At 48.2% G+C, this 24,874-nt stretch overlaps 1 protein-coding gene across 1 annotated transcript in view; it reads left to right on the top strand.

Annotated features, from left to right (window-relative positions):
- Positions 1-6,111: 6,111 nt before the first annotated feature.
- SLC7A2 (solute carrier family 7 member 2) overlaps positions 6,112-24,874 on the top strand; it is a 511,922-nt gene continuing 493,159 nt past the window's right edge. The window contains exon 1 of the mRNA XM_086962584.1: positions 6,112-6,363. The gene's annotated coding sequence lies outside the window, so the exon portion shown is untranslated. The remainder of the gene's footprint in view (positions 6,364-24,874) is intronic.

Here is a 24,874-nt window from a genome sequence, read left to right as displayed (position 1 = left end):
TGACCCAGGGGATATTGTCATTTAGACCTGTAGTGTTAGTCCCCAGTCTAAAAACCCATCTCTGCTCTTTCTCAAAGAGTCCTTGTTCAGATGGGAGTTGTTCAACTACTGTACACCTGATGTCATTCACACAATGTCCATTCTCAATGAAATGTGTGGCCATTTTTGTCGTCGTCTTCTTACAACGGATATTGCTCTTATGTTCCCCGATTCGTGTTTTCACTGGTCTTTTTGTCATGCCAATATACTCCAAATTGCAAGGGCAGGTTATCATATAAATGACATTTTTGCTGTTGCAGTTGGTTAGTTTCCGTTGTTCCCACCTCGTTCCGTTAGTAAAAGTTAGATTCTTACTTTTCTGAGTCAGGTGACAGCTCGCACAGTTACCACATGGGTAGTGGCCTCCCAGTCCTTGTGGATGGAGTTGTGGCATTTGTTGCAGTTTTGGGCGTGTATGCACTAGCATGTCCTTGATATTTTTGCCTCGTTTGTGGGCAAATAAGGGTTTCTCAATGTTTAGTTTGCCACTTGTCAGGATGCGCCAATGTTTATTCAGAAGTTTGGAAACCTTATTGGTTTGGGGGCTGTAGGTAGTCACGCAGATGGGTCTGGCTGATGCTTGATTGCTCTGGGGTTTGTTTTCCAGTAGTGCCTCCCGATGGTTATTTCTCACCCTTTTCATCGCGTTGTTGATGACCTTCTCTGGGTACTGTCTTCTCTGCAATTTGATTTTTAAATCCTTTGCTTGTGCCTTGTAGTCCTGGATTTGTGTGCAATTACGTCTCAGGCGTAGGAACTGACCATATGGCAAATTGGTGCGTAAGTGCCGTGGATGAAAGCTGTCATAGCGAAGGAGACAGCTCCTCGCCGTTGGTACGTGATCACGGCGTACTCGGGTTGACAAACTCTCGCTGTGCAAGTTGCCGAGCGCGATGACGTAATCGCGGTCGCCAAACCCCCGCGGGATCTCGCAGCAAGATCCAAAATGGCGCAGCACTCGCAAAATATCGCGAAAAACAACTCGGCAAACGCTGAATGATGGTAAGTGAACGCCGCGCGCTGCAAAATTGTATCACCAATAAAAAAAAATCCGCTGCGTGCGAATTTGCGGATTTTCGGTAAATTCGCGAGCATTCGCGGATTGCGAATTTACCGAAAATCCGCAAAATCCGCGAGCGTAACGGATTTTCCGCCCATGCTTACTCATGATGGTTAGTTATGGCGCTTGTCTCATATCTCATGATGGTTAGTTATGGCAATACAAATGATGTTTTTCCTCCTAACAGACACAATGTGCATGACGTTTCGTTGGAAAAAACGCCCACTTTGTTCATAATACTGCATTTCTTTGTTTGCTTGTTTTCTTTTGCCAAGGGGCAGAGAATACATATTACCTGGATGAGTGGATATATATTCTAAGGATGAATGAAAGATGCAGACCTCCGGGCATATTATGGTTCGTCTGGTAGATGCTCATGTGGGGAAAGTCTGGCAATCTTCATGAGACATTTTGTTTACATAAATTGTATTTACGCCGCATTGAAGAGGACATTCATCAGGGCATCATCTAAGTTAACTGACCCCAGGGGATATTGTCATTTAGACTTGTAGTGTTAGTCCCCAGTCTAAAAACCCATCTCTGCTCTTTCTCAAAGAGTCCTTGTTCAGATGGGAGTTGTTTAACTACTGTCCACCTGATGTCATTCACACAATGTCCATTCTCAATGAAATGTGTGGCCATTTTTGTCGTCGTCTTCTTACAACGGATATTGCTCTTATGTTCCCCAATTCGTGTTTTCACTGGTCTTTTTCTCATGCCAATATACTCCAAATTGCAAGGGCAGGTTATCATATTAATGACATTTTTGCTGTTGCAGTTGGTTAGTTTCCGTTGTGCCCACCTCGTTCCGTTAGTAAAAGTTAGATTCTTACTTTTCTGAGTCAGGTGACAGCTCGCACAGTTACCACATGGGTAGTGGCCTCCCAGTCCTTGTGGATGGAGTTGTGGCATTTGTTGCAGTTTTGGGCGTGTATGCACTAGCATGTCCTTGAGATTTTTGCCTCGTTTGTGGGCAAATAAGGGTTTCTCAATGTTTAGTTTGCCACTTGTCAGGATGCGCCAATGTTCATTCAGAAGTTTGGAAACCTTATTGGTTTGGGGGCTGTAGGTAGTCACGCAGATGAGTCTGGCTGATGCTTGATTGCTCTGGGGTTTGTTTTCCAGTAGTGCCTCCCGATGGTTATTTCTCGCCCTTTTCATCCCGTTGTTGATGACCTTCTCTGGGTACTGTCTTCTCTGCAATTTGATTTTTAAATCCTTTGCTTGTGCCTTGTAGTCCTGGATTTGTGTGCAATTACGTCTCAGGCGTAGGAACTGACCATACGGCAAATTGGTGCGTAAGTGCCGTGGATGAAAGCTGTCATAGCGAAGGAGACAGTTCCTCGCCGTTGGTTTAAAGTGAGTATTGGTATGTAGTTTCCCGTCTTTTGGGAAGATGTTAAGATCCAGGAACACCAATGTTTCTCTTGACACTGTATGAGTGAACTTTAAGAAATGGTTCTGCTAGTTTAACCAAACCATAAACTCAGATACAGATTCTTGGTCCCCATGCCATATCAAAAGCACATCATCGATGTACCTTCTCCGTGTGTGTATGTGATGTCTGTATGGGTTGTCAGTATGTAGGACTTTTTTTTTGCTCTCCATGTGGTGGACATACAGGCCCGCCAGGCTCGGCGCGAAAGTGCTGCCCATACTGGTGCCATGGCGTTGGAGGTAGATGCCCAGGGAGAATGAATCCATTCTGATTTCTCCCTCTCCCCCCTCTGATTGTTAATTATGGAGATCATTAACAGGCAGTCAGCAAGGGATGAGCAGATTTTGAATTTGCTGCGGGTGTTTGTTCTTGGATGCCTTAGACATGATATTGCATTCAGGGCACTTCATATCCTTGGTGTGGACAATGACATTGCGGATGCTTTGTCTCATTCGCAGTGGGAGAGATTCCAAGGGCTGGCCAAGGAGGCTGACAGGACACTGACCCCAATGCCGGACCATCTGTGGTATGGAGGCAACGTAGGGTTATACAGCTGGTGGTAGGTTCATTGTCAGCTTCGACTAGGGCAGCTTATGCTCTAGCTTGGAATAAATTCATAGCATCGGGTGCCTGTCGGCGGGAGGAGGCTTGGAGGCGGTCAGAGGATGTGATACAGTTCCTGCTGGTACTAATTGAGAAGGGTCTTTCGAAGGCTATCATCACAGGGAAATTGGCAGGTATTTCTTTTATGGGAAAACTTCTGTGGGGTTACTCCCCTTCTGCTGGTGAAGTAGGGAGGAGGATGTTGGAAGGTTGGGCTAGGGAGCGGGGTGGGGAGCGTTTAACTCGTAGGCCGTTATCTTGGCAGATTTTAGCACATTTGTTGGCAGCGTTACAGGTTGTTGGTAGGGATGATTTTGAAGTATGGTTGTTTTCTACTCTCATGGTTTGGATGTTTTTGGGAGCCTTTAGTGTCTCCGAACTTTTAGGTTCCAGGTTAAAAATAGGTGTTACCTGGCAAGAGGTTTTCTTCTCGGAGAGGGGGATTCATATTTGGTTGGCCAGCGCAAAAACCGATCAGAGAAGTTGTGGGAAAGGAGTATGGCTGGAAACAGCTTCTCCGGTGTCCCCCCGTTTAGATCAGAATCCACCGAAGGCATCTGCGGCGTTCCTCAAGGCTCCTCGCTTAGCCCAACCCTCTTCAACATCTACATGAGCCCCCTCGCAGCCATCGCACGCCAACACAACCTTAACATCATCTCCTACGCCGACGACACCCAGCTGATCCTCTCCCTCACCAACGACTCGCCACCGCCAGAGCCAACCTACACGAAGGGATGACAGACGTAGCTAGTGGATGATGAACAGCCGCCTGAAACTGAACTCGGACAAGACGGAAGTCCTCATCCTGGGATCTTCTCCCTCTGCCTGGGACGACTCCTGGTGGCCCCCCGCCCTGGGCAGCGCACCCAAACCAACAGACCACGCCGCAACCTGGGCTTCATCCTGGACTCCTCCCTCTCTATGACCAGACAAATCAACGCCGTCTCCTCGTCGTGCTTCAACATCCTGCGCATGCTACGTAAGATCTTCCGGTGGATCCCCACCGAGACCAGGAAGACGGTCACCCAGGCCCTCGTCACCAGCCGTCTGGACTACGGCAACTCGCTCTACGCCGGTACCACCGCCAAACTCCAGAAGAGACTCCAGCGGATCCAGAACGCCTCAGCACGACTCATCCTGGACATCCCACGTCGCAGCCACATCTCCGGACACCTGAGAGACCTGCACTGGCTCCCGGTCAACAAGAGAATCACCTTCCGCCTCCTCACCCACGCACACAAAGCCCTACACAACCAAGGCCCAGGATACCTCAACAGCCGCCTCAACTTCTAGGCTCCCACACGCCACCTTCGATCGACCGGACACGCCCTCGCCGCCGTACCCCGCTTCCGAAGAGCCACCAGAGGGGGAAGGTCCTTCTCCTACCTAGCCGCCAAGACCTGGAACTCCCTCCCGACTCACCTTCGCCTGACCCAGGACCATCTCGCCTTCAGGAAGCAGCTCAAGACCTGGCTGTTCGAGCAGTAGCGGACCCTCCCCTAGCGCCTTGAGACCCTCCGGGTGAGTAGTGCGCTATATAAATGCTTTGATTGATTGATTGATTGATTGATTGATTGATTGATTGACTGATAAACATTGAAAGCTGCTGGTTAACATATTTTTCAGCAACTTTCGAAGAAAAAGGGAGGAGCGAGATCGGTCTATAGTTCTCAGCCTTAGTTGGATCTGGTAAGATTTTTTTTTAAGAAGAGGGACTACCGAACCATGCTTCCAGCGAAGTGGAACCCGGGCCACCACGAAGGAGATATTAAATAATTCACAGAGGACAGGTAGTACCAGTTCCACTCCTCAATCCAGAATGGCAGGGTAGGCCGGGCCAAGTGGAGAGCCAGACTTAATAGATCAGTGTGGCATGCGTGAGAGTTGCAGTCAGCGGCAGGCTATGAACAGTTAGGCGGCCGCCATCTTTCTTGGGGACAATAAAGTTATGAAAACATTCTTGAGGAATGGAGGGGCGCCTCTGAAGGAGACCTAAGGTGTGCACTAAATGTGGGCTGGACCGTGACATGCAGAGAGCTATGGACGTATCATGATGTTAGGCTAATGATTTTTTTCTGAGCATTTTCACACTACTTTACAGGGTCTTGATGGTCAGCTCATGGGAAACGCTTCCCTTACCACAGAGGTAATCAAAAATGCTAAAAGAAACTGCAGAGTGTGGGTTCTGTGTTAAGGTGTGCCTGTAGCTGAGCTGGAATGGATTTGTCTAACTTGATTTATAATTTTTTTCTAGAAACGCGTTGTTTCAAAGTTAACATGTAATACATGTATTTATTTAACAAGGTGTAGAGATGTAGCTCCTTAATAAAAGATTTTTTTAAATAAAAAAAAAAAAAAAAAAGATTCCAGACAAAGCAATAGCCTCGCTTGTATATATTTAAAATAAACTATAATGTTTGTTGATCTATGAGGAAATCTAGGTCACATACAGCGTTATCATTACAAAAGGCTTGCTTCCTGGTGCCCTAATGGCATCGCTGCCCGGGAGGTGGGAGAAGTGCGTGGCTGGGCTGGGCTGGTGTTAATGTATAGAGAGCTAACTAAGCCATACCATGTGCTCGGCATTAGGTCGCCTCGCCATTCAATTTGCTGGCTTGCCCACCTTGCTACCACACAGGGAGGCTCTTGCTGGAGTAAAACTGACATCTCTAAAATGTGCTTCTTGACTCTTGTTTAAGTTAAGATATTTTACTAAAGCAATCTCGGTACGACCGAATGCGCAATCCGTACATACAAGTAAAAATATATATACACGAGGAAGATTTCAGAAGTACTTGTTGCACAGGAAATGTGGTTTCCCTCCACGCTGGCCTCGCGGCTCCCTTTTTGCGCGTGTATCCTCGCTTACCCCCAGGGGCCCCTCCCTTCTCGCTGCCTGTCAGAGGAGCGCTCGGCGGGCGCACCCCCTCCCTCTGTGTTTGACTTTGACGGGGGGCGGGAGAGGCGAGGGTGCTGGTGCCGAGCCTGGAACCTGAGCCCCGGGCAGCAGCCCTGCCTTTTGCACGTGTTGGGACTCGGTGTTGGGTCTTCTGCTGCAGCTCTTTGCAGCCCTAAACTTGGAGCGGGAGCCCCTTCCTTTCCCTTTCACTTCAGCTGCACCGAAGACCCCGAAAGACACCAGCGCGAGACCTCCTGGAGCCCACCAGAAGGGAGGAGCCCCAGCACGGTGCAACCTTGCCTTCCTTCCTGCACAGACCTCGCTGTAAGTGAGCCTGCCTGCACTGCGCTCGTGTGTTGTGGTTTGCTGGCTGCAGCGCCTGTTGCAGCTCAGATGTCACTCAGCGCATGTCTGCATGTGTCAGAAACTTCAGGGCGCATACTTGCTTTCTGGTTTACATTTCAGCGCATTCTGTGTTGCTTTTTATTTTCTCCTGGCTGAGAACGGAAAGGGCGAGCCCCGCCTACCTATACCCCGTGTTATGAGTTTGATGACAGCTAAAATGTCACCAGTAACATTTTGTGAGAAACCGGGGGAGTGTGTTTGGGTTCCTTAGCACACATTTCTTGGGACATTAATTAACCATGTCTTCCAACGCATATTGTCTAGGAGGCACCCCGATGTGGAGGTACCTTTCATATGCAGTTGGCGGAGTAAACTACGGACGACGGCAGAGGCGGCTTGCGTCGGGGACCAGGATCTTTGGGTCTTGCAAAATGTATCTACATGATTAAAGACATACCATTTTATGAGGATTATACAACTAGGAAAATTATTTAAAAATGTGGCGTCCCCTCCACACCCCCAACGAAAAATAAGTCGACCTTAGAGATAGTAATAAGCCGTCCTCTGCCGGGCTCTGTCCCCTTGTATACAGTTCAGGTTCCTAAAAAAACAGCTGCCTTATCCATTAATAAAAAAGGAATATAAATCTGGCCTGGTGAACATCTACGTATCTCCAGATCGGGCTTAAGTGTTTGGAAACGAGTAGAAACACCCTTAAATGCCTGTACGTGTCCTAGAAAGATCTGCACCCCAGGTTGAGAGATCCTATACCATACTGTCTATTTGGTCCTGATGAAGGTGGTCCCTTACGCGGCATTTCCACCGAAACGCGTCGACCTTTCTTCTCCTTTTGAAATCTAAATGACTTTGGTCATTTACTGGACTACAGTCTCAATGTTATAGGAAATCTCCTTTTTTTGCTGTCTTTGTGATGGAATGGATGTTTAGGAGGATGTCTGTGGTGTGTGCGTGGCTCTTTACCTGGTGTGCTTATTTAATTGATTTCATGTTTTGCACAAATTTGAAGAAATAAGGACAATTTGATTGTGTTGTAAAATGTTTTTTTTTTGTAGCTATTGTGTAAAATGTATATATTTTTTATAACTGATGAATTTGAAAAATATGATATAAAAAAGGAGTAATATAAAAAAAAGAGGAGGAAAAAAATGACTTTTTAAACTGCTAAAATGAAATAAAATGAAAAAAACTTTTCATCTCGTGTAGACATTGTTGGTATATGCCCTGTGTTTGAGAGGTTACTCCTATGGTTTAAGTAGTTATAGGTCAAGAGGGAGTTCTTTTCTTGTTCTTGGGACATTAATTAACCATGTCTTCCAACGCATATTGTCTAGGAGGCACCCCGATGTGGAGGTACCTTTCATATGCATTTAAAGTATCGTTTGTCTTCACCTATAATTGCCCCAATGTTGTTCAATGCAAAGGTGCTAAGTGTCCTCCAATATGCTGACAAAATTGTACTTTCTCGTATTTTACCAGTGTTCCACTCGCCTTAGGTAAAAAACAAAAACGCACAGCTTCGTGGGACCTGCACGCATATGTGGCCAACTCCCTGTCTCTGTGAACTTTCATGTGTGTCCCAGACTCCCAGTAATGACAATGGTGAGCGGCTGAGAGCCACGCTTTCCGAACGTGTAATGCCAGGTACAGACATACAAACACGTTCGAACAGTGCAACAAAGTAACTATCATAATAATCTCTGCCCCCAAAGGTGAACAACTAAAGGGCATTGGGGTCGAAAAAGTATCTGTGCCATAAAAGTAGTGGAAAGTTGACATAAATCAGCATGTCTCGTGTTTTTATTTTGTAAAGCACCCACTTACCAACTTCAGACCTGTAGGGGTTGGAATGGGTTAAATTGCAAGGTGGTGGATGGCGCTGTAAACCTAGCTGTCTTGCCACTTAAGTAGGGTCTCAGCTGCCAAGGAGCCTCATGCCTTGTGTGACATCTCTCATCAGTGATGCTTTTTTACCTAACAACAATTTGGTGGAATTTTAAGCCCATACTACTAATGTTAAAAGGGAAACTATTGGCTGCACGACGCATCGTGTTGCGGGGGTCTAAATCCAGGACTGGTTTGAGATTCCACACATTGCATGGGCGCAAGTTGCAACTGCTTGAAAGAGGTGAGTCTGAAGGCCTTTCCAATGGTGGTTACCCGTTTAGATGTGTCCAGGAGACAGGGATGTCTTGTTAGTGGCAGTCCCGTGTCTTGATTTATGAAACCAGTGCATTCTGGGAAGGCGAGTCTGTGTGTTGTTATCTACCGTAATTAGTAAGTGGAAGCTCAGGACCAAAAATAGACAATGATTCGCTATAATAGCTAGGAGTAGCGGAAGTGCGACCACGCGCCCTTTGAACTGCTGAAAGCATAGCGTTGACCCCTAGTTTCCCAACCTCTGACCACCACCTGCCACATACATGCTACAGGAGGGGTTAGGTGGAGAGACTAATGCGGAAAGTCCACAGGGCTCCTAGAAGCCGTGCAAACGTTCTCTTCCTATTGCCGCTTCAGCAGGAAAGACCGTGCCAGTGGCACTTAACACTTAGCCATAGGTAGTAGCTCCTACCCCTTACTGCTCCTAAAAGACGGCCATGGTTGCGCCCTAGTGACACGGCCATCTCTTGCCAATGTTCACGTTTAAAGTTCCTTCAGCAAATCCCTTTCAGCGACAGCTCCCTCCTCTTTATTTATGTTGCTTCTTGTAGGGTCGGGCCTTAGGCCCTCATGCTTGTAATGACTGGACTACAGGACACACTGCATACTCGGTGCAACTGGCCCAGAGCACGTGCGCTCGGCCTCTTTTATTGGTACTGTGTCACATGACCTGTGACATCAGTGGTGGGTGGGTGTTCAGTGTAGTTACAGGCTCAGCACTAGACTGCTGACTTATGCTGGGCATTACATCCCTCCCCAAATTGGTTAAAAACTAAACCAAACATGAAAAGTCCAAAAACCTGTGGGGGAAAGAAAACACAGAAAATAACATTGGGCTTGCGCTTTCAAAAAGAGTCTCTTTGGCTGCTTGCAAGCCACAGGCAGTATAGTTCTTGCGTTTTGAATTAACAGTTCTTGGTGGCACGGTTCTCAGTTGTTCGGCGGGTTCATTCTTTCTCTGTCGGCTGTTCACAGCCCTGCCTTTTGCTTTGCTCTCTTGGTGACGAATATTTCAAGAGAGATGGATGACATGGTTGTTGTTTGTCTTCCGGCTTCTTTTCTCCAAGCTGGTTGCGTGATGTTTCCAAGCAGGCTTCAGTGTGTTTCTTAGCAGGTGGATGGAGTAGGTGCGAACATCCCTCTCACTAGGATGCCCCTCTCGCCGGTTTTCTTCTGCCACAAGATGTCCGGGAGGACCTCTTTGCCAGGTTTCCACTGGACTGGTGTTTTTGGTCGCGTTGCTCTACCATAGCCTTCGGGCCGTGAGCAGGGCGCTCCACGAGCCTCACCGTTGTGTCCTAGTTCCACCTGAAGGTTGAGTTGTCGACTCTCTTCATTGCTCGCAAGGCTCGCATCCTCTTGGGTCCTGCAGACGTGCTTCAGTAGGTCTGTCTCTCGTGCGGGACTTGCTGCCACCAGAGTCCCTCGAGGCTTCTGATATTGGTTTGCCACGGGCTGGTGTGAGGTAGGTCAGGTCCTCCACTTCCGGAGTCCCGAGTAGTCTCGCCATCCAATCTTCCGATCAAACCCCAGAGGTAGATGTCGCCAACGGTCTATCTTGCTCTCTTCTGCGATCGCCATGTGGATGGATGGCTCGTAGGTGGTTGTCTTGTTCTGCGCTGCCGGTGCTCTTGCCAGATTTGTCTTCCATTGCACTCAGGTGTTCCAGTGCCTGTTACTTTCCTTCTTTCCGCAGGGGTGGCTTCATTCTTCTTCTTAACCTGACAGTCGTGCCACTCTGATTACTTCTTCCTCCTTTTCTTCGTAGTGGCGATGGCCACTCTGTTCCTTCTCCTTTCTTCTTTTCTTCCTTTCTTGGGTGGCGGCATACCGCTCCGATCTTTCTTCTTCTCTTCTCTTCGGGACGTACCCTGGTCCCCTTTTCTTCATCTTCTCTGGCCAGGCTTCCCCATGCAGCGCGCGCACTCTGCATGTGTCTTCCTGGTCTTGTCCTAGTCCTAGGACATTGTCTTCTTGTCACTCTCTTCCAGGGTTGGCGTCACGACCTTCACATCTTCTTCCTATCGCTTTCGTTAATTTGTGTGGTTGAAGTTCGTGGGTCCAGGTCCTCGGACCGCGCCTTGTCCGAACTTCTTGGACCTCGTGCTGGTCCCTTCTGCCGAGGTCTGGCAGGTAGGTTTCGTGGTGTTGAGCTTCTTGGACCTCGTGCTGGTCCCTTCTGCCGATGTCCGGCAGGTAGGCTTCGTGGTGCTGAGCTTCTTGGACCTCGTGCTGGTCCCTTCTGCCGATGTCCGGCAGGTAGGATTCGTGGTGCAGGGCTTCTTGGACCTCGTGCTGGTCCCTTCTGCCAATCGCTGACAGGTAGGCTGCTCGGTGCGACCATCTGGCTGGCCGACCTCTTACTTTGTGACCAGGCTGAGTGGTCAGGTTGCTTCTGTGTTGAATCTTCAGTTCTGCGGGTTGTCTGCACAACCATTTTCTTTTCATCTCAGTTCAATTGCTTTGGTGCGCAACTGGGTGCGCTCTTCGGGTGTTCCCTTGTGACTTGCTGCTTTGGGCTAGAGCTGGCCGCACTGTTGCGCATTTGCGTCATGCGCTTTCGCACTTCCTGGTGCTGGGTTGTAGACCCATTGTTGGTTCGTGTGGGGTGTTCTTACTTTCGCCATTCTGCTGCAGCGACGGCCTGTGGCCACCAGGCATCGCTGTCTTCTCTTCTGGCGTGGCGTAGATGCTTCTGGAGGGTTGCGTCACCGCTCCGTTGACGTTCTTCTGGTCTTGCTTCTTCTGTTTGGTGTTGGTTGCGATTCTTGTGGGTTTTCTTTGGGCGCCCTTGCGGCGTGCTTTCGAGTGTCTTCTGAGGAGTTCTTGCACTCCTGTTGGCGGAGGTGCTCTTTGCGTTCCTGGCGCGCTCCTGCGCTGTCGCCTTTTGCATCTGGGTGGTGTCTCGGTACTCCTGTAGTTAGTGTTGCTGTGCATTTACCTTCATGCTTGGCTGTGTTCTCAGTTGTGATGTGGTCTTATTCAGTTAGCATGGGGAGCTTGGTCGCTTTCTCCTTTCCTTGCCTGGAGGGAGCTGGTTACTTTTCCTCTAGAATGTCCTGCGTGGAGTTGCTGCACTCCTGACGCGCTTCTGGGGTCCCTGGCGCGTTCTCGGGGTCGTCACCCTTTTATCTCCTCGGGCTGTGTGATGATTTGGTGGCGTTCCGGTGTACCAGTGTTCTTGCGCTTGGTCAGTTTCTCCTGGCGTTGATTCGCAGTCACCTGGTGCAGAGTTCCTTCACTCCTTGCACCGTCTTGTGCAGTGCTATGCTATGCTGTCCTGGTGGCGATGGTGTGTCGCTGTGCAGCGTCTTTGGTCGGGCTTCCTTGTCGCTGTGTGGCGTTCCTGTTCCAGTCTGGTGTGTCAGGTAGCACTGGTTTGCACTTTGCTGTGTCCTTTTGAGCGCTCCCCAGCTTGTTCTCCTCTGTTGGGCGTCTGCTTTCGTTTGGTGCGCTTGGGGCTATACTGCAGGGCTGCAGTGGTCAGTTTACCTTATCAGTAGGTCTGGGCTGCAGCAGCGTGTTCTGTGCTGCCTTGTTTTCCTCCTGGCACCCGGTTGCCTGTTGGCTCGTGTCGCTCTATGGCATGTAAGTTGCTGCCATAGGGTAGCTCCTTCGTGCTGCTGGGTGCAGTGTTGCTCGCTGGCCACTGGGTGGCGGCATTGCTTGTGGGGGGGGGTTCTTGTGTTGGCTTATTTTCTTCATCTGCTGCAACACTTGTGGGGGGCCATGCACTCTTGGCTGGGCTGTGTGTCTATTTGGCTTGTTTCTGTTAAACCCCTGCAATTCCCGCTGGTGTCCACTAGATGGCAAGGAAGCTTTCAAATCGAGTCCGGTTCAGTTGTGCTGCAGATTGGCTCAACGTTCGTGGGCTTCACTGGGTCAGAGATGCCGGTACTTGTGGGCAGAGTTCCTCTCCGTTGTGGTGAGTCTGTGCCTACTTTGATGGGGAGACCTGGCTCAATTCCACGCTGGTCGAGCTAGCTGTTTTGCTGTCGCCCGTTGTTTTGTGCTTGTTTCCCGTCTGTCCCCGCCCGCAGCAGGCTCAGTGATCACGCTGCATGGGGGGGTTATTTGAATGCTGTTACTGGAGTAGGCTGGCTCCGATTTGGGCAGTGTTAGAGCCCGCGAGAGGGCAGTTCAGCAGGGGTCTCGACGGGCTGGCAGGCTTTGACTCCTACGCGGGTGGGCACCGCGTGGGTCTCTATTTTGCGAGGTCCTCTGGTGCTGCCAATGCGGGTGGGCTCCGCTCGGCTTGGCATATCGCGGGTGGGCTCCGCTTTAATTGATCGGCGCCCTGCAGCTATCCGCACGCTGCGGGCGCTCTCCGGTAAAGTTTATTCACCGCGCCGCCGCACTTCGCACGCGGGGCGGGGGACGCTGCAGGCAGGCCGCGGGTGGGCTCCGCGAGCCTTGCTTTATTGTTATTGTTGGGCAAAGTTAATGTGTACGGTCCATAGCGGGTGGGCTCCGCTTTGTGTAGTTCCGGGCGGCGCTAGGAGGCGGCCGCCATTATCCCGGTTATGTTAATTGCGGGTGGGCTCCGCTTTTGGTTTCATAAACGTATGGGCTCACCTTCGGCCAACGGGCTTCTCTTGATCCGCGGGTGGGCTCCGCGAGGGCTTCACGATAGGTGGGCACGTTCGCGGCCGACGCGGGTGGGCTCCGGTCGGATCGCACTTTCTTCAGTCTCACTTGCGCATACATGCCAACATTTCAGAAGAGCAAAGTGGGAGAATTAAAAAAAAAAATCGGGAGAATGGGGCATTGAATCGGGTTAACGGCATGTATGGACTTTGAAAGTGGCTGCTGCAGGATCGGGCATTTGAAACAAAAATGCACGTGTATTTTTAAACTTTCAGATGCACGGAGCGCAATGGCAGGCAGAGAGAAGGTGATGCAAGTGTTGTGCACTGGCCTGGAAGCAGGGCCGGTCCTAGGCATGGGCGGTATGGGCATCTGCCCAGGGCCTCGCGCTCAGGGGGCCCGCTGCCGGCCCTCGCACAGGCAGTAAGGCACTTAGAGGGGCCTCACATCTTCCCTTTCGCCCGGGGCCTCAGAAGGCCTAGGACCGGCTCTGCCTGGAAGGTTGCTGGCAGTGCATGCACTCCTCCTCCCCCTCCTGTGTGGCAGCCCGGGCTGTAACAGCTTCCCCGCGCACACACAGCCGCCCCAGTACTTCACACGTCTTTAAAAGACCATTGTCTTGTTAATGACGCTTTGTTGGTTTTTCACCCCTTCTAGAGCCCCTGCATTGCCACTCTGAATATTGCTGGAAGAATTAGCACCTTACACAATACCAAACCCTGTCAGCTAAAACCCCCGAGGAATCGGGTTTTTGCTTTCAGGAATCGGGAGGCGGGAGGCTAACCTTGAAATCGGTAGTCTCACGCCTGAATCGGGAGGGTTGGCATGTCTGCTTGCGGCCGGTACAGGTGGGCTCTGGCCGGTCCGCTTCTCCTCTTGGGGGCACCGCCACGGCAGGGCGGCATTCAGCAGGCTTGAGAGGTGCGGGGTGAGCTCCCGGTCACCTTCTCTTTTCCTTTCAGGCCCGGGGCTCGACACATGCCCCGTGGGCCTCTCGGCGGCTGGCACGCTTCAAAGGGGGTGTGCTGTCGATGCAGGCAGCTCTCCTCTTCCCTTTTCCTCGATGTTTCTTTTAGCTGGCACGCATGGGCACAGCTACCCTCGTCGCCATTGTAGGGTCGGGCCTTAGGCCCTCATGCTTGTAATGACTGGACTACAGGACACACTGCATACTCGGTGCAACTGGCCCAGAGCACGTGCGCTCGGCCTCTTTTACTGGTACTGTGTCACATGACCTGTGACATCAGTGGTGGGTGGGTGTTCAGTGTAGTTACAGGCTCAGCACTAGACTGCTGACTTATGCTGGGCATTACACTTCTGAAGCCAAGTTTACCGATACATTTAGAAATATCACAGAGCCTGTGCAGTGCGAGTCGCGCGCCCTGACTGCCAAGTTTGCATTTCTAGCTGCATACTTCTGGTGAGAAATCTGGGGTGCAGACAGGCAAACGGTTTGCAAACCTTTCACGGAGAGAGTGTGGGTGAAACCTCTCTTCAGCAGGCAAACCGAACCCGGGCCTCGGCCATGCAGGCTGCGCTGATACGACCGACCATATGTTGTTTTTACCAACAGTCACAGAAGAATGCGTTCACTTTTCGTGGGAATAAGAGCGCTGAGGCCGCGAGCGCAAAGCAGCCAAGAACTGACGTGGGAAGTAATTTACTCAGACCAGAGGATCAGTGGAGTTGTTCCCCCAGAGGAAAGCACGCGCCCCTAGAGGATTTAGTACTTCGGTACTAACGCCGTTTCACACTACCCTCAAGCTCTGTAATACGGATCACAGTTTCATTAGACGTCGACAACAGTGTTTTACTAGTACAGCGAAGAGTGCCTGCCCCGTGTTTTTGTTAGAATCCCCTCTGTCGCTGCTGCCAAACACCAAGGCTGCCTAGCCTTGAATTACAGCGTGTGCTTCTTCAATACTTGGAATTGTAGAGCGCCGGTAATGTGAGGGATTCTGGGCGCTATTTCTAGGCATGGGGACATTGGCGGGTGCCCAGAATCACAGGATGCCAGCCGTCGCCGGGACTCGAACTAGGATCCCCAGCTCTTGCCATTGCGCCACACACTCTCCAACATTCAGTCCCTCCCTTCTCTTTACCTTTTCACCTCTACCTACTTTCTCCATGTGTCACAATTTTGCCATCTTTTTCTTTCTCCCTTTTTTGTTGTTCTCCCACTCTGGGTTAAGGTGTGATGATGAAAAATAATTCCCAGCCCAAAAAGAAGTGCAGATGGCACCACCACAAACTAGGAACTGTCAGTGAAGCTTTGTATTCAAGTACATTTACAAACAAAAGCTCAAAAAAGAAAAAAAAAGTGCTTCAACACGCTATCAGGGGTAACAAGTGTTATATAAATATAAACCTTTTCCCCTCTTCTTTCCCTCCGCTACCCTTCTGAATCCAAATAACTGACTAACCTATCCACCACTCAAATTATTTTCATATTTTACTATACTACTTCAACCCTAATCCTTCTTCGGTTCCGGAGTATCGCGCTACTCGCCGAAAAAGCGCTTCGACGCCTCGTCAGGGGTAGTAAATGCTATGTAAATGCTATTACAATACAATACAATACCTGTGTAATTCATTTTTTATGCCTAAAGCATCCCTCACCAGCCATTTTCCTAAGTAAATAATGAAGTTTCCTCTAGGATGCAAATGTAATCAAAATAGGACAAGTGTTGGCTCCACTGCTGTGTGTACATCTTGGAACTCTTAAATAATAGAATTCTTTAGATGGCCTTCTCCCGAAATTAGGCAACCAAACTATCAGACACATGGCCTATTCAGGCCACCTGGTGAACTCTTCTCAACTTGATCAGTTTTACAAAGAAAACTGTTGAGTTTGATTAAATTTAACATTGACAACTTTTTGACAGTAAACTAAAAAAAAAATGGCCTTTGGAAAAAAAGAGAAACATCTTGAATGGAAGGTAGGACAGCAATCCATAGACCTAGTAAAGAAACATGATTATGTGGGAATAACCGTGGACTCCAAATGGTCCTGGGAAGACACTATCCGTAAGTGAAAGCAAAAAGCAAATACGACAACCAAACCAGTGAAACAGGTTACAGACATCTGTGACATAGGAGCCATTGGTCCTTATATGATGACATTGAACGCTAAGCTCCTACCTATGATCTTCTGTGCCTGTAGAGATAAACACATACAAGAGCTGAGCACCATCTACATACAAAGCATGAGAGCACTGGCAAATCTATTGTTTTAAACACCACAGGTAAAACTTTGTCTACAACTCAACTTTAAGTCACTGTACATTTGGCATATCGTCTCCATGGTCAACTGTTTCTTACCATTGCATAATGGGAGAGGATACCCTGAAATTGAACAATCTAGCAGATTTAACATTTTCCCCAAAAATCCCATAATTAAACTTAATTTTAATCTGCCCTCTATAGAAAACATATCCAAGAATACAATTTACATTCACTAGGCTCACTGATAAAGATGACAAAATCCAACTGCAAAGGGATAATAAGAATGTGTCCCTGGACTAAAAGCTGTCAATGTCACTTAATAAATCTACTGGAGTATAAACAAACTCATTTAACCCTAGGCTCATATTTTTTAATGAAGCAGTTGTACATTGACTTCAATTTGGAGGCATAAAAAAGCTGAAACTACAGTTGCACTCACTGCACATGCCAAAGCGCCAGCTAGATTATGTGCTGAAAAAAACTACAGACCATGTGATTATAAAGCTGAATCTTTGGAGCATATAATATGTATCTTCCCAAAACTACAAGGTTTACAGAGAAAGTATGTATGTCAACCATTTCTAAAAGCAAATGTAAGGTCAGTCGAGGAGGCAATCAAATGCTGTTCTATTCTACCGTCCAACACTTTTATCAGCAAATTAATGAACTTTCTTGAGTAATTCTATCAGATGCTTAAACAATCAATTAAGTTGATCCACCTGGGTGAAGTAACTTAAACTAGATTACTGATTCCTAGTAGGACACAGCAGGTCATCAATTCACAAATCATGTTGCTTAGTTGTTTGTAATCGTTTTTAACCTTTCTATTTAATGTAAATGATTTATTTTTTTAGCTTATTACTTAGGGCAAGGAATCAAATTGAGCAGAGACAAGTATTGGCATCAACCTTTGTGTGTATCTGTAAATTGCTCACAGAAAGGATTTTGAGATTAGAACAATACATTGGGAGTGAGGGCCTTGTCAATAATGAATGACATATAAGCAGTGTTTGATGTTCTCAGTTATAGAACACCCCTCAACATGCTTGCAATTAACTGTGGCAGCAGTGACACAATCCTTAAATAATTCACCTCTTTCTTGTCCAACAGGCCTGACCAAGTAAAATTAGCCTCTTCCTTGTTTATATTCTTAGCCATTTCCTATGGTGTTCCTCAAAGATCAGCTCTATCTCCAACCATTTTCAATCTTTACATGGTACCCCTCCCAAACATTTATTTAACAGATTACCATGGGGCACTAAATGCTGGCAAATGATGCCCAAGTATAAACCAAAGTCTCCAATGAGTCATGTGATCATTAATGAATCATAGCTTGCCTCCAAGTGTGTAGGACGGCATGAACCAATTTTGTGTCTATCTTTTGTCTTTTACTTATAGCTGGACATCTTCCATGAACCTGCCACTACCACCCTCTCAACATGTCAGAATCAGTGTGTTGTTCCAGATGTGAATTGGTCAATGATTTCATAGGCAAAAAGCATCACAGCACAATGTTTTACCCTCCACGTATTATTTGAGATGTCCAGACCCTGGTGCATCTCTTCCAGATAACCACCCTTTAGTTAGCCATGACAACATGTAGATTTGATTATTGTAACAGAATCCATGGAGGCCTTCCTGCGAAGACTATGGCCAAATGCCAAAATGTTCACAACTACTTATGTAGAGCATCCTTTATCTGAAGTGAACTGACCACACCTCTTAGCCCTGAAATCTTTCTACTGATTCCTGAGGAGATAGAGGGCAAATTTAAAGATCTCCTGCGTTTTGCATGAACTCAACAAGTACAGGACGCACCTGCCATTCCATCCTGTTGGTGCCATACCAGCTGCCCAAACGCCTAATGTGGTCCACTTAAATCAGATTCTCTTTTCATTTGGTGAGGCACAAGACATTTATGGGCAGAGAATCTCATGCTCAAGACTCCTTTCTGTGGAACTTGCTTCCTTCAGTTCTTTGTACCAAAGAATGTTTTCTGAGTTTCAGCAAGTCCCTGGAGACTGAAGTTCAAGCTTCTGAACTACAACATAGCTGACAATACTGGCTTTCATGACCAACTGCTACTGCTGTCCTCCTCTCAGAACATAATCCTACTACCTGATCTGGGTATTACCTCTCTGCTGCATACCCCTGAGGAGTGCCCAGGACCAAACTGTGGGCTGTTCTAAAACCACAGAAAAACTATAAATAACTTAATATGCATTTTTCTATCTCTTTATAACATAAATTGGTTGATAATACTGATGTGGATATTTCTGATAGAGATATCTGCAGTCCCCTTGATTTCCACTCATTAACAGTAATATTGACTGGGCAATCACACCCAGTGGAGTTGATCCTAACTCCCTGAACAGAGCTCCAGTATCAAACCAAACTCATTTCCACAACAGCAATTGTAATCTATTTGGAACACGAAAGAACACTTAAGCACCATTTCAAACGCACAACATATAAAGTTTAATGTAAATTTTGGCGGATGAGATACTCTGTCATAAATGTGACAGATATCCTGTCTGCTGTATTACAAGTGCATTATATCCTATGACACTTATAGTACATCAGGCAGGATATCCGTAACATTTGTAATGGCGAATCCCATCTACCAAACTCTAAAACAGGCCCATCGTCTCTGTTGACTCACTCAAGCAGTTTGCCCATATCAAGCCTTCAAACAAATGTCCTAATCCTGAAGTATTTCTTAAATTCCCACCCATTTACAAGTATCATCCATCTGCCCAAAATACTTTTACAAGTGACCATTCTATCACCCATTAATAGAGCTACAAACCGTACTCAATTTTACCATCAACAACTAGAAAGACCAGTCTATTGATTTCCTATTCCTGAGCCCCCTTTAGTCACTTTCCCATACAAAACTGAAAGCACACCGTCTTCTCCAATCATACCATTACCCTCCTTCTCTTATACAATTTATAATATTCTTGTAACGAAATGCCTCTTTTTGCAGGGAAGCCTTTGCTGTGGTTTGTCCCCTGAAGAAGCTAAGACCCTACTTGTTTGGGACGCACTTCACTGTTCAAACTGACCACAAGCCTCTCAGATGGTTGATGCAGATGAAAGGAGAGAACTCCAAACTGTTGAGGTTGTCAATTTCCCTACAGGGTAAGGACTTTACTGTGGAACATGGACTTGGGACTAACCATGCCAATGCAGATGGCCTTTCCAGGTTTTTCCACTTAGATGATGAGAATCACCAGGATAAAGGTTAGCTTGCTCATCACCTTTCATCTGGAGAGGGGACATGTAAGGAAATGCCTCTTTTTGCAGGTTCACCCCCCAGATGTTGGCACTAATTCTGCTGTTTTTTCCAACTTTGAGAGTGCCCTGAGGCCTGCTATCCAGACCTCAGTGTCAATGTTCTAACCCTATACTAAAGTTTGTAAAATTGGATACACACAATTGGCAAGTACCAAATTATTTATAAGTCCCTAGTAAATGGTACCCAAGGTACCCCAGGCATGTAAGGGTGAGTGTTTACCTAGGGGTGCAGCATTGTTTGTGCCAGCCTGCATGTGACAGAGGCAAAATGGACCCTAGCCTGCCACTGTAGACTGAAGGGCAGTGTTTAACACTGCTAATTCGACTTTGCCATTAAACCAAATGGCAAGGCCACCACTTCCCTTAGGGATATATGTAAGTCTCCCCTAAGGAAAGCCTATGGAGCCCTATCGCAGGGAGCTATCTATTCCTAATTAGGACATATTTTTTGTAATATGTCTTAGCAACATTTCCAAGTTGTCGTTTTGCTGTGGAACGGTTAGGAGCCCCATTGGCTAGCATAGGGTTACCTGCTGGCATCCAAGCCTGGCTAACATTTGAATGGGACTACCTACCAAGGTCAAGTAAGGCTTCAAATTAATCGTGGCAGTAAATTTCACCCAATGCCAAGGCCTGTTTAAAGTGATGATGAAAGTTAGCATCTTGTATAAAGTTGTCCCTCTGCTCCCCAGCTAGTACAGTAATCTCACAAAGGCCCTGACACATAAACAGATTTCTGAGTGCCTAGGGAGATGTGTGAATGACTCCAAAGGCAGTTGCTGCAGAGCATGGTATTGCCTTCTCTCCCAGGAAGGCCCCTCAGGGTGTTAGCTCAAAGGTAAGCTTCAAAGGTGAAGCCACCTGTGAAGGACTCCTGGTGACAACTCCCTGAGCAAGATGCCTTTTGTTCCTGCAGACAATTAGGGACAAAGCCAAGGAAGGGAAACCTTTGCCCAAATCGTTATTCTCGTGGGCATGTAGCCCACTGATAGCCACACCTCTAGGGTGGGCTATCCTGCTCCTGACAACGAAGGAAGGGTCATGCCATTTTGAAAGGGCAAGAATGGGACACTCTGGGATAGCTACATGCTACACATCACAGGAAACTTGTCAATAGGTAGGAGGGTGCCCAGTAGACCATTGACTAGTGACCATATGGGCTCTTTCCTGGGATGAATATGGCACCCCTGGCACCCTGGCCCTCAGTTCACACTGGAGAACAAGAGAGGACTGAAGAAGGACTGCCCTACTGCCCTTGACCTGCACAAAGAAAGGCTGCCCCTGCAACACTTTTGGGTTGGCGAGACTGTGCCTGCGGCACCTGATATTGGAAAAAGTTTATTTCCTGCCTTCACCCACAGCTGTGACTTCCAAGAATCAGTCAGCCGATCCCCTGGAGCCAGCTTCAAGTCTATAAGAGTTGAAAGAGCCCAAACCAACAAGTTGGCAGCCACCACAGAAGTTTTGCCACTCCCAGGCGCCGAGCACTTCAAGAGACAAATCCAGGATAGCCAAAACTTGCACCCATGTCTACCAGACCAGGGAGTGCTATCAGAGTCTGGATTTATTGTACTCAAGGGACACCAGAACTCCCCTCCCCAAGAGTTTGCATCCAACTACAGTGCAGGAAGACCAGTAGTTCAGCATTGGTTGTTCGACTACTGTAAATTAGAGGACTTCGAGGGATCCTGATATCCATGGTCAAAGCAGCCCCACATCACCTGTGGACACAGGAACCACCACAGAGACACCTGTGTTAGCCACACCACAACAAGAGCACCCTTTGAGCATCCTTTGCCTGTATTCTCAGCATCAGGACCACTCCATTGAAGTCTTGGGCAGTCATTCTGGAAAGTTTGGAACTTGCTTCAAAAATGCTCGGTTGGTCAGGTAACTGACCAAAGTATCTTTTCTGGCCCCCTAGACCTTTTTCCTGCCTGATTTGGTTCCCCAAACCAGGCCGGCGAACCCACACTAACTCTTTCAAACTTTTGAAAAATTTACAAACTTTGTGTTGTTGCATCTAAAAATTATAAACGCCTCTAAAATCTGTACCTCTTGAACCCCTCCAGTGGATTTCGATAAACAAGATCTCTAAAAATACATAAAAATAACCTCTATTCTTATAAATTGTTGTTGTGTCTCTTTATTGGTGTGTGATTTTCGTATTCTGTTGTTTAGTGTTGTTAAATACTTCACACTAAACTCTTTTGCCAAGCCTTACTGCTCACAACCACAGCTACCCAGGGTTTAGCTATGATTAAATACATTATACTAACTGGACCCAAGCAAGTGTACTCCACGATAAGTCCCCACAGCCATATCATATTGTACACCAAGTTCCTCACAATTCTTATAATGCACCTCCTCTAGCTGTGCTCCTTGTTTCCCAGAAGTGTTTAACCTCATAGATCTTAACCATAAAAAAGCTTCATATTAAAAGTCTGTTCTTTTAATTGGTTACTTGAGGGCAAATCTTTAATTCTAGTCAACTCAAAACTGTTTTCCAAGGTACTATCTAAGCTAGCCATAATATGAGAGCAACACACAAGCACCTGAACTATCCTCACAGCCCAACTCAATGGCAAAGCTTATTTTGCAGGTCATATGTTATCCACAACCTCTTCATTGTTGTAAAATTATACATATATTAAACTTATATTGGGTACAGGCAGCCCTCTTCATCCATTGGTTTGTTATTGCATCAGTTACATTTTTCTCCCATCCATTACAGAATACAGCATGGGACAGCGGGTCAGCCCTTTTTGAGCCATTGACTAGCTTCACTCTGAGTAATCCCTTTAACAAAGAGAAGGCTCACACACAAATTAGTTATAAGTACCATTGACTATTGTGCCAATGTGTCCTTTTTGATCCCAAACATTGTTTGATTTGAGCCCCTTCGTTGCAGGGGTTAATCCCCCGCTGTGCTGGGAGGAGGGGGGCTCGCACAGCGCCCCCATGCTTATGACGAGCTCAGCTCGTCATGAGCTACGGCGCTCCTGTGCTCATCACAGGTGTATTGCCTCCTGTGGAACGCTCAGCACAGCGGGGGAATTCTCCCCGCACCTGAGTGTTCCACGGGCCATGACGAGCTGAGCTCGTCATGAGCACCGGAGCGCCGTGGCTCATGACGAGCTGAGCTCGTCATGAGCATCCAAGGAGTTAGCCAAAGTCTTTTTTTTATGTGGGCCTGGCAGCTTTCATAAAAAACCATGCTTAAACATAAAAACATTGACAACCCAAAATGCTGGTGCCAATGCTATATCTGTTGGCTTTGCCACTGCTTGTTTATTAGTCAGCCTTTAATTCAGCCCCCTTGAGCAGTCTTGACGCAAATGCAATACAAAAGTCTCTGCCTCTCCCTCTATCAATCAATCACTTGTAAAGCCCACTACTCACCCCTGAGGATCTCAAGGCGCTGAGGGGATGGGGTGCTGCTACTGGCCAAAGAGCTAAGTCTTGAGAAGTCTTCTGAAGGTGAGCAGGTCCTGGGTCTGCTGCAGGTGGGTAGGCAGGGTGTTCCAGGTCTTGGCGGCGAGGAAGGAGAAGGAACTGCCCCCGGAGGTTGCTCGTTGGATGCGGGGGACGGCGGCAAGGGCGAGGCTGGCGGAGTGGAGCTGGCTATATGGGGGTGTAGAAGCTGAGTCTGCTGTTCAGGTAGGCTGGTCCGGTGTTGTGGAGTGCTTTGTGTGCGTGGGTGAGGAGCTTGAAAGTGATCCTCTTGTGGTCGGGGAGCCAGTGTAGGTCTCTCAGGTGGGGGATGATGTGGCTGCGGCGAGGAATGTTGAGGATCGGTCGGGTGGAGGCGTTTTGGATGCTTTTTAGTCGTTGTAGGTGTTTGGCCGAGATTCCTGCATAGAGTGCATTGCCGGGTCACTGTTCTTCTAGTTTCGGTCAGGATACACTTATAGATCCTGCGGAGCATGTGGAGGGTGTTGTAGCAGGAGGAGGAGACGGCGTTGACCTGCTTCGACGTGGAGAGGGAGGAGTTGAGGATGAATCCTAGGTTGTGTGCGTGGTCCGTGAGTGCCTGTGCTGTTCCCAGTGTGGTTGGCCACCAAGAGTCGTCCCAGGCAAAGGGGGTGGGGCCGAGGATGAGTACCTCCGTCTTGTCTAAGTTCAGTTTCAGGCGGCTGCTCCTGATCCATTCGGCGACGGCCTTCATTCCCTCGTGGAGGTTGGTCATGGCGGTGTGCGGTTCCTTGGTAAGGGAGAGGATGAGCTGGGTGTCATCGGCATAGTAGATGATGTTCTGGTCGTGCTGGCGGGCTACTTGTGCGAGGTGAGCCATGTAGCCGTTGAACAGGGTTGGGCTAAGGGATGAGCCCTGGGGTACGCTGCAGCTGATGTTGGTGGCTTTGGATCGGAAAGATGGGAGGCAGACTCTCTGGGTACTGCCGGTGAGGAAGGACGTGGTCCATCCAGGGCCTTCTCCGGGATTCCGGCTTCTTGGAGACGTGTCTTTAGTGTGCGGTGGCAGACCGTGTCGAATGCGGCTGATAGGTCCAGGAGGATGAGGGCTGATGTTTCGCTATTGTCTAGTTGGCATCGGATGTCGTCTGTGGCGGCGATGAGGTCTGTCTCGGTGCTGTGGTGTCGTCTGAATCCGGACTGGGAGGGGTCTAAGATTTTTTTGTCCTCGAGGTGGCGGGTCATTCGCATGTTGATGGTTTTCTCGATGACCTTCGCCGGGAAAGGGAGCAAAGAGATGGGCCGGAAGTTCTTGAGGTCCTTGGGGTCCGCCTTGGGCTTTTTGAGGAGGGCGTTGATTTTGGCATGCTTCCAGCTTTCCAGGAATGTCGCTGTCTTGAAGGAGATGTTGATGACCTTCCTTAGTTGGGGTACGATGGATGCGTCAGATTTGCTGAATACGTGGTGTGGGCAGGGGTCTGACGGGGCTCCTGAGTGGATGGAGTTTATGACCTTGCGTGTCTCGTCGTCGTTGACGTAGGACCAGGAGGTCAGGAGGTTGGTGCAGGTGGTGTTTGCGGGGGGGGGTGTGGAGTCTGTGGTCGGTCCAGTGGAGTTTGGTGGTGCGGTTGAAGGCGACGTGGGTGCTAGTGGTGAAGACGGGGTCGAGCGTGTGTCCGGCAGCGTGGGTGGGTTCATTGACAAGTTGTCTGAGGATAGAGGTTGGTGAGGTTGTCGATCAGGGTGGCTGAGTTGGAGTCGTTGTTGTTCTCGAGGTGGTAATTCA

This window comes from Lissotriton vulgaris, chromosome 3_1 (assembly GCF_964263255.1).
Source record: "Lissotriton vulgaris chromosome 3_1, aLisVul1.2, whole genome shotgun sequence".
Lineage (NCBI taxonomy): Eukaryota > Metazoa > Chordata > Amphibia > Caudata > Salamandridae > Lissotriton > Lissotriton vulgaris.
Note: the sequence above shows the minus strand (reverse complement) of the source record. Positions and strands in the feature narration are given on the sequence as shown.